Source organism: Odocoileus virginianus, chromosome 9 (genome assembly GCF_023699985.2).
Source record: "Odocoileus virginianus isolate 20LAN1187 ecotype Illinois chromosome 9, Ovbor_1.2, whole genome shotgun sequence".
In the NCBI taxonomy this organism is placed as follows: domain Eukaryota; kingdom Metazoa; phylum Chordata; class Mammalia; order Artiodactyla; family Cervidae; genus Odocoileus; species Odocoileus virginianus.
In genome coordinates, this window is record NC_069682.1 from 73,274,848 (window position 1) to 73,283,777 (window position 8,930).

Genomic DNA, 8,930 nt, shown 5'->3' on the forward strand with positions numbered 1-8,930 from the left:
CCGTGGCTCTGCCCCGGGGGCTGGCGACTCAGCACTCCCAGCCTCTGATTCCCAACCTGGGCACTGGGACCCACGGTCACCGGCCTTGCTCAGCTGGGGAGGGGGCAGGGGACCCCCTCCACGATAGGGGTGGTGGGAGTCCACCCGTAGGAAGCCTTCTGGCAGCACTCGGCAGGCGATGAGAGCTGGAGACGCTGGAGGCGACGACTAGAGTGGGTGGGCAAGGTAGGAGACAGAGAAATGGTGTGAGCAAGGGGAGAGGGGAGAGCTGACCCCACGGGAAAGAGCCCCCGTTCGAGAGCGCCCCGCCCAGCCCCGGCGTGGCTCGGACACAAGGCCATTGTCACAGACCTTGGCCCGGCCTTGCCTGTCTCGGGGCCCAGCCCCCTGTTTATGGGCTCGAGAAGGCCATGATCCCAGGGCCATCACGTCACCAAAGCCAAACAAGGCCAGGGCCCACTCGCTGCCGGCCTTCCAGTGCTGTCACCCCTTATCCAGCTTAATTATTAAACGCCCCGGCAGGGCCGAGGGTCTGAGCCAGCTGCCCTCCCAGGGGTGGGCAGGGGTGACTGCGTGTCCCTCATTCATGCAGGGGCACACACAGTCTCAAGACCCCAGGCTATACTTGCAAAGTGCCCTTTCTCGCCCCCACTTCTCCCAGGAGTTGCCATCACCTTCATCTTCATCCTCAGAGTTAGTAACTTGAAGCAGCTACCGGGTATGGGGCGCGGTCCCTATGCCCCCTGACTATTCCAAGAGAGTGAGCAATGTTATTATTCCATTTTCCAGATGAAGAAACTGAGGCTCAGGAAGCTAGAGTCACTCTCCCGAGGCCACCTGCTAACTTGCTAAGTAGCAGAGCCAGGAGTCCAGCCCGGCCACCCTCCTGACCAGATAGCAGCTCCCGTCTCCTGAGCAGGTGCTGAGTGCCAGGCTGTGAGCCAGATGCCTTACCCACATCGTCTCTTTCAACTGAGGTGGCAGTTCTCAGCCCAGCACGATTTTTTCCCCCTCGGAGGACTTTAGGCTACATCAGGGGTCATTTGGGGTTGTCACAACTGGGGACATGCTCCTGGCATCTCAGGGGTAGAGGTCAGTGATGCTCCTCAGCACCCCGCCCTGCACAGGGGGGCCCCCACAGCAGAGGACATGAGTGAGTGAATAAGAGTCGCTCACTCACGTCCAACTCTTTGCGACCCCATGGACTGTAGCCTGCCAGGCTCCTCCGTCCATGGGATTCTCCAGGCAAGGATACTGGAGTGGGTTACCATTTCCTTCTCCAGGGGATCTTCCCGACCCAGGGATGGAACCTGGGTCTCCTGCATTGCAGGCAGATTCTTTACTGTCCGAGCCACCAGGAAAGAATGATCCAGCCCCCAATGTCAGTGGCATGGAGGCTGAGAACCCTGCTGTAAGGTGAGGACAAGTGTGAATCCCACTGTAAGGTGAGAACAGGTGTGAACCCTGCCGTGAGGACAGGTGTGAGCCCCGCTGTGAGGTGAGGACAGATGTGAGCCCCGCTGTGAGGACAGGTGTGAGCCCCGCTGTGAGGTGAGGACAGGTGTGAGCCCCACTGTGAGGTGAGGACAGGTGTGAGCCCCGCTGTGAGGTGAGGACAGGTGTGAGCCCCGCTGTGAGGACAGGTGTGAGCCCCGCTGTGAGGTGAGGACAGGTGTGAGCCCCGCTGTGAGGTGAGGACAGGTGTGAGCCCTGCTGTGAGGTGAGGACAGGTGTGAGCCCCGCTGTGAGGTGAGGACAGATGTGAGCCCCGCTGTGAGGACAGGTGTGAGCCCCGCTGTGAGGTGAGGACAGGTGTGAGCCCCACTGTGAGGTGAGGACAGGTGTGAGCCCCGCTGTGAGGTGAGGACAGGTGTGAGCCCCACTGTGAGGTGAGGACAGGTGTGAGCCCCGCTGTGAGGTGAGGACAGGTGTGAGCCCCGCTGTGAGGACAGGTGTGAGCCCCGCTGTGAGGTGAGGACAGGTGTGAGCCCCGCTGTGAGGTGAGGACAGGTGTGAGCCCCGCTGTGAGGACAGGTGTGAGCCCCGCTGTGAGGTGAGGACAGGTGTGAGCCCTGCTGTGAGGACAGGTGTGAGCCCCGCTGTGAGGACAGGTGTGAGCCCCGCTGTGAGGTGAGGACAGGTGTGAGCCCTGCTGTGAGGACAGGTGTGAGCCCCGCTGTGAGGTGAGAACAGGTGTGAGCCCCGCTGTGAGGTGAGGACAGGTGTGAGCCCCGCTGTGAGGTGAGGACAGGTGTGAGCCCCGCTGTGAGGTGAGGACAGGTGTGAGCCCCGCTGTGAGGTGAGGACAGGTGTGAGCCCCGCTGTGAGGTGAGGACAGGTGTGAGCCCCGCTGTGAGGTGAGGACAGGTGTGAGCCCTGCTGTGAGGACAGGTGTGAGCCCCGCTGTGAGGTGAGGACAGGTGTGAACCCTTCTGTAGCCCTGTTACAATCTCCAGTCACAGATGTGGAAGCCAAGGCCCAGACAGAGAGCCCCACTGCCAGGGCTCCCACCCCATGACCCTGCGCTTCCCTCAAGAGACCCAAGGCCACTTCTGACAGCTTCAGTCCTTAGGAGACCTCAACTCACCTCTATTCCAGGCCCTTTGAAGTCCTTGCTTGCCTGGTATAAACAAGGCCTCACTGCTTTTTCACATGTGAAGACAGGGTTTTAATCACTGACTGAGGAAAGAGATCAAGCCAAAAAGTCACCAGGACAGTCAGAATGTCTTTAAATGTGTTTGCATCTTATTCACAACAGCCCAGGGGGACACTGGAAACTGGCCTCACGGGGGTCGTGGAGCAAAGGCTTCCTGAGCACTGCTGGGTGCCAGGCCCTGTCTTCGGTGCAGGGAACCAGACAGACCGGCCCTACTGGGTCTTTAAGAGTTAGTAGTCTTGTGGGGATGGTGGATGATCAACAAGAAAACAAACACACAGTGAAGACAATTTCAGACTGTTCAGACGGTGGGGAGACGGAAGGGCTGTTGCAGGGACGGTCCAAGGGGCCCTTTCTGAGGAGGTGGGACCTGAAGGATAACAAGCAACCAGCCTTGGGCAGAGGCAGGGTGAAAGGCTCCAGGCCGAGGGAACAGCATGCGCAAAGGCCCCGAGGCAGGTGCATGCGTGGAGTGTTGAGGCCCAGCAAGCAGGCACGGGCCTGAAGAGGAGCTCAGAGAAGTAACCAGCACACAACTGTGTAGAGCTTTGTGGCCACTGCAAGGGCGTTGCACGTGCTCGGAGGGAGCTGGGTTTACAGGGTGATTTTAAGCAGAGAAGGCACAAGACTTAACTTAGGTTCTAATAAGATCCCTTGGGGTGAATAATGCTCCCTTTCCAAAATATCCTCCTCTTAATCCCCCAGACCTTTGAACGTCACTTTGTATGACATAAGGAACTTTGCAGCTATGATTTAGTTAAAGATCTTGAGCTGGGAAGATGATCCTGGGTGATCTGAGTGGGCTCAATGGAATCATAGGAGTCCTTATAAGATGGAGGCTGAAGGAGGTTTGACCACGGAAGAGGAGAAGGCAGAAAGAATGACAGAACCAGACTGAGAAAAGGCACGTTGAAAAGGGAGGAAGGGGCCACAAGCCAAGGAATGCAAGCCACCACTAGAAGTTGGAGAAGGCAAGGAAACGGCTTCTCCCCAGAGCCTCCGGCAGGAGCCAGCCCTGCCAGCATCAGCCCAGAGACTGATTTCAGACTTCTGACCTCCAGAACTGTAAGTAAATAAATTCGTGCTCTTAAGCCACGAAGTTTGTGATCATTTGCTACAGCAGCCGTGGGAAACTGATGCAGATGCCGCAGGGAGGACAGAGGTGGGGAGGGTGGGGTGGGCAATGACGTGGGGAGGGTGAGGTGGGAGCTGGGGGACCAAGGCGGGGGGCTACTGCAGCACTCCAGGCAGGAGGTGAGGGTGGGCAGAGAGAAGTGGATGGATTCAAGAAAACTTTAGGAACCCAAACAGGCAGCCTTGCTGATGGACTGGACGCAGCATCGGGGCGGTGGGGGGTGGGGGGGTGGCGGCTGGGAGCCAGTGTTTCTGGCTCACTCAGTCATCCTGGGCTAGTGCCCAGGACACAGAGTTGGCCACCACGCAGTTCCTGCTCTGGGGAAGAATTCAGCCGGGGGAGGCCCAGGAATAGTTACAGGGTGATGGGGGAGACCAGGCCCAGCTACCCTAGAACCTCATGTCTCACCCTGTTCAGGTCTCCGCCACATCCTCAGGGAGGCCTCCCTGAGCACCTTGCCTTAGAGAAGCCCTCCTTCCATCTCGTTCTCCCCCCGCTTTGGCTTGCCTCATGAGTCTTGCAGTCATGCTACATGTGTGTCTGTTTCTTTGCTGTCTGACTCCCTCCCCTGTTCAATATCAGCTCCACAAGGAGGACTTGGTCTGACTTGTTTAGCACTGAATCTCAGCACCCAGTGTCGGCCTGCCTGAGAGGTGCTCAGCACATGTGTGTTGAATGAATGAATGAATCCATGTTTTCCAATGAAGACACTAAGGAAAGTCAGAACAAGGGAAGTGACTAGCTCAGGGTCACACCATGGTTAAGTGTAGGGCCAGGATTTGAACCCAAACTGATTCCAAAGTTTGCACTAAGTTGCCCACCTCCTTTTCACACCAATGATACAACCTGCGCTTGAGAAGTTTCCACATTGTGGGATGTAGCACTCTATCCTTCATGAACGTCAGACATTCTACTTTTTAAAGTATTTACTCAGTTGGCTGTGCCAGGTCTTACTTGTAGCACGGGGGATCCTCAGTCTTTGTTGCAGCATGTGGGATCTTTAGTTGTGACGTGCGAACTCTTTCTTAGTTATGGCATGGGGGACCTAGTTCCCTGACCAGGGATGGAACCCGGGCCCCCTGCATTGGGAGCGGGCGTCCTAGCCACTGGACACCAGGACAGTGTGCAGACATTCTAACACGGCCCCTCGGGGACTCTGCAGGGCACTCATCATGCCCAGGGACAGTACTTGTCATAAAACTGAAGCTCGGCAAGACTGGGGTCTTCCTCGAGGCACACAGCTTGCCAGCAATAGGGCTGGGATCTAATCCCCACTGCACCCCACACTCAGGGTCTTCTCTCACAGTCCCAGCACATCTGGGCCCCTGAGAAACAAGGAAGGGCTTCTTGGCCTGATGGCCTAAAAGGCAGGGTGAGTGTAGACCACCCTGCCCATTGTCCTGGAGGAAGTCCAGCAACACCTCAAGCTGGGAGCTTCTGAGAAAGAGGGTTGGGCATTAGGACCTGTGGCCCTGGGATCACACTTCAGCTCTGCACCCCACTCCGGTGTGGCCTCCCTTCTCTGACCCAGGGCTTTTCCAGTACTCCAGCTAAAATTCTAGACAAAGCCCTATAGAGCACACGTTAAAATAAAAAGAACCAACCTGTAGTCTAACTGACATTTTTCATTAGACTATACTGCTTTGGCCAAACAAGTGTACTCATGATAAAATATACGAAGCTTAATTTGAAGACATCAACCATAAAAAGGGGAGCTTAGTTTTCTCTCCTATGAATGAAGTCCAGATGTAGGCAGTTCAGGGCGGGTCCGAAGATTCCATGGAGCCCTAGTGTCCCACCCTCTGTCCTTTCCCAGGGTATGGTCTTTCCTTTTTATGCCCCAACATGGAGGCCACAGCACCAGCCTTCTCCTCTGCCGTCCAGTTGGCAGGGTGGAGAAGAAAAGATAACGAGTAGAGGGCAAGCAACAGCTGAATCTCTAGGGAAGTTTCCAGAAACTGTTACACATACTCCCAGTTACAAGCCGGGAGTCAGAGCTTGGTTGCAAGGGTGCACCTAGCTGCAAGGGGAGCTGGGGAAACTGTCTATTCTGCACCGCAGTGAGCTCTGATAAAAGTGGATCAAGTACTTGAAGAGAACGAAATCATTTCAGGTAGCGATACACGCTGGGAAGGGACAAAACAGGGCGACCTGAGGGAAGATGTGTGTGGGAAAGGCCTCTGCGAGGTGACGTTCTTGTTGTTTGGTCGCTAAGTCGTGTCTGACTCTTTTGCGACCCCGTGGACTGTAGCCCACCAGGCTCCTCCGTCCGTGGGATTTCCCAGGCAAGAAGACTGGAGTGACACGGCTGAGACATACATGAGAAGACGGCCTGGGGCTGAGCAATTCGGGAACAGAAAGTGCTTGCTCGGAAGCAGGAACAGGCCTGGTTGGTGAAGAAACAGAAAGAGCCCAGCTCAGCTGAGATGCGATGGGGCTGGGGCCCGCTGGGGAGGAGGTGGGGTCTCAGAGGTCAGTGGGGCTGGATACCTGGCGACACTGGAAGGCCCTGGCTGGAGTGTGGGGTATTTTTTTTTTTTTTTGTCAATGCAGCAGGGTGATACAGGAGGGCTGAGGTTGAGGATGCACCTGACTTGCTGTGACATCCCTCTGAGAGGGCGCAGAGCCCCCTGCACTGGGAAACGTACCAGACCCTTGGAGAGCTTCATCTGTTCTTTCACTCACTCGCCCATTAATTCCTTCAATGAGTGGACTGCAGGAACAGGACTGACCCCGCCCTCAGGAAGAAGGACAGACGGACTGAGCAGACAGGCAGCTCACGGGCGGGCACTCTAAGGAGGTGGGCGGGGCTCCAGGAGGGCCCCATCACCTGGGGACCAGCAGGGGCTTTCCACGGGGGTGACTCGAGCCGGAAGGAAGCGTGATCTTGGGGAGGTCTGCAGAGGGGGGCGACCAGAATCCAGCAGGGAATAGCTTGTGCCCAGGCCTGGAGTCTCAGCAGGAGAAGCACCCATTCGGGAAACTCACCAGATGCTGGACTGGCAAGAGCGAGGAGGGTGAGAGGGGAGGTGAGCAGAGGTCAGGTCTCAGAGAGCCGGGAGGAGGGGCTCGGGGTTTCCAGGTTCCGGGCAGGAGGCTGTGTTAAGACCCTTGACCCCAAGTCCCAGGGATGGGCCCGGGGTCAGATTGAGACAGGCAGGGACATTGGTCTCCTCCGAGGGTGTTCATGGGCTCCCTGCTGACGGGGGTTGCTGCCTTCCTGTGGCCTGTGAGTCACTGGGCACTGTCCACTGGGGTGTTCTTCTCTTGCCCCCAGCCCTGAGAGCGCCCTCTGATTCAGCCCCCTCCAGGCAACCCCTCCCATCACCCCCAAGGCCCCCATCCCCACCCCCATCCCACCCTGAGACGTCTCCACAGAACTGCCTGACCCTGGCCCCCCTGCAAGAGTGTCTATAATACATCTGCAATCAGAACTGCCCATTTCACAGAGGGAGAAACTGAGGCCCTGTGAGAAAGAGACTCTTCCCCCAGTCTCACTTCCAGGTTGGAATAGTGTCACAGCCTGCTCCCCCATCATCTGACACCTGGCCCTGAATCTTCACACAGTTCAATTGAAAAAAAGAAGGAGGAGGAGGAAGAAGAAGAGAAGGGGGAATGAGAGAGGGAAAGATGGCAGATGGAAGGGAGGACGGAAGGAAGGGCACAAATAAGTCACATTCGAATCAAACTTGTGAGTGTGGGCCCTTCCCAGGGACGAGAGAGGAGTAAGCGCACCTCACCGCGTGCCAGGCACCTCACCTGCATCCGCTCCACCAGTGGAATCCTCCCAGCCTCACGGTATGAAGGGTACAGTGACAGCCTCTGAATGGTTTGGAAAACAGAGAGGCTAGGCAGCCTCCCCACCGTCACACAGCACTTACCTGGAAGAGAGGAGAGTCAAAGACCGTTCTGGCTGCAGTTCTAGCCCCACGAACTCTCCTATCGCCAGCCCAGGCCCCTGCTCCCCTGTCTGCAGAAGCCGCAGCCTCATCTCCCCAAGTGACACAGCAGCGGTTTTCCCTGGCCGCCCACAAGCCTGCAGATATGTTTCCTTTGGCACATGCGGCATTTTAATAAAATTTGAGCCAGTGTTCACAAATAAAGAGATTTTACAGAAAAACTCAGATTTCTACCTCCCTTCAAACATTGGAGGATTGGACTCTGCTAGGTCCACATTCTTCCTGGTAATAATCAACTGGGAATGGGCGTGTGAGAAAGGACTCCCCCTGCCCCCCGCCCCGCCCCGGTCTCCTTGGCCTTGAGGCCAAATGCCAGTGGCCATTTATCCCAATACATACACTGTTGTTTTTCTGAGGGCAGGGGCATTTTCTCTGTACCCTTCTTGAAAAGAAGAAAGCAAATAATAACCCAAGAGGGATCAGGTTTCCAGAAAAATGGGAGAATGCATATTTCTTTGTGGAATTTTCTTAGTGTTTATTATGCAAACAGAGTGTGGCTAAGCTCCCACACCAGTGCTGAGGTTTCTGACCCGGTGACCCTAAGTAGGATTGTCAAATTTAGCATATAAAAATGTAGTATTCCCAGTTAAATTTGACCTTCAGATCAACAACAGATTTTTTTTTTTTTTTGTAAAAGTATAGCCCATGCAATAATTGGGACAGATGTAAACTAAAACATTTGCTTTCTTTATCTGAAATTTGAATTTAACTGGTCATTCTTTATTTTATCTGGCAACCCCATCTAGAGGGGTTGAGAACGTGTCTCTAAGGGGTTTGCATTTGAATCCAGTTTCCTCCTCTCTGCCTAACTCTCTTGTCTGATTTAAGACAAGTCACTTGAAGTTCTTCGGGCTTTAAATTTTTCATCCTAACAGGGATAATAATAGTGTGACGACTTGATAATATACGTAAAGAGCTGAAGGCATAGCACAGCTCACTCTACACACGCAGCGATGTCGGAGGCTGGGATCCACGCCATCGGCCCCCTACGCACACACCAGGCATCTCCCTTCTTCTTTTCTATCTGAACCCCAATTGTGCCAGTCACGCCTTGCCCAGGGAAAAATTGTGATTGGTCAGCTAATCGTGGCGTTTCCATTCCAGTCTGCTAGTGATTGGTCCAAGGTGAGCATGTGACCTGGTTCTGACCAATGAGATCCAACAGGCAGTTTGCTGGCGT

At 55.3% G+C, this 8,930-nt stretch overlaps 1 long non-coding RNA gene across 1 annotated transcript; it reads right to left on the minus strand.

Moving 5' to 3' along the window:
• Positions 1-5,398: 5,398 nt before the first annotated feature.
• LOC110134268 (uncharacterized) lies at positions 5,399-7,970 on the minus strand. The gene is made up of 2 exons (XR_011489662.1): positions 6,440-7,970; positions 5,399-6,177 (listed from the first exon to the last, which is right to left on the minus strand). It is a non-coding gene; the product is annotated as an uncharacterized lncRNA (long non-coding RNA).
• Positions 7,971-8,930: the final 960 nt, after the last annotated feature.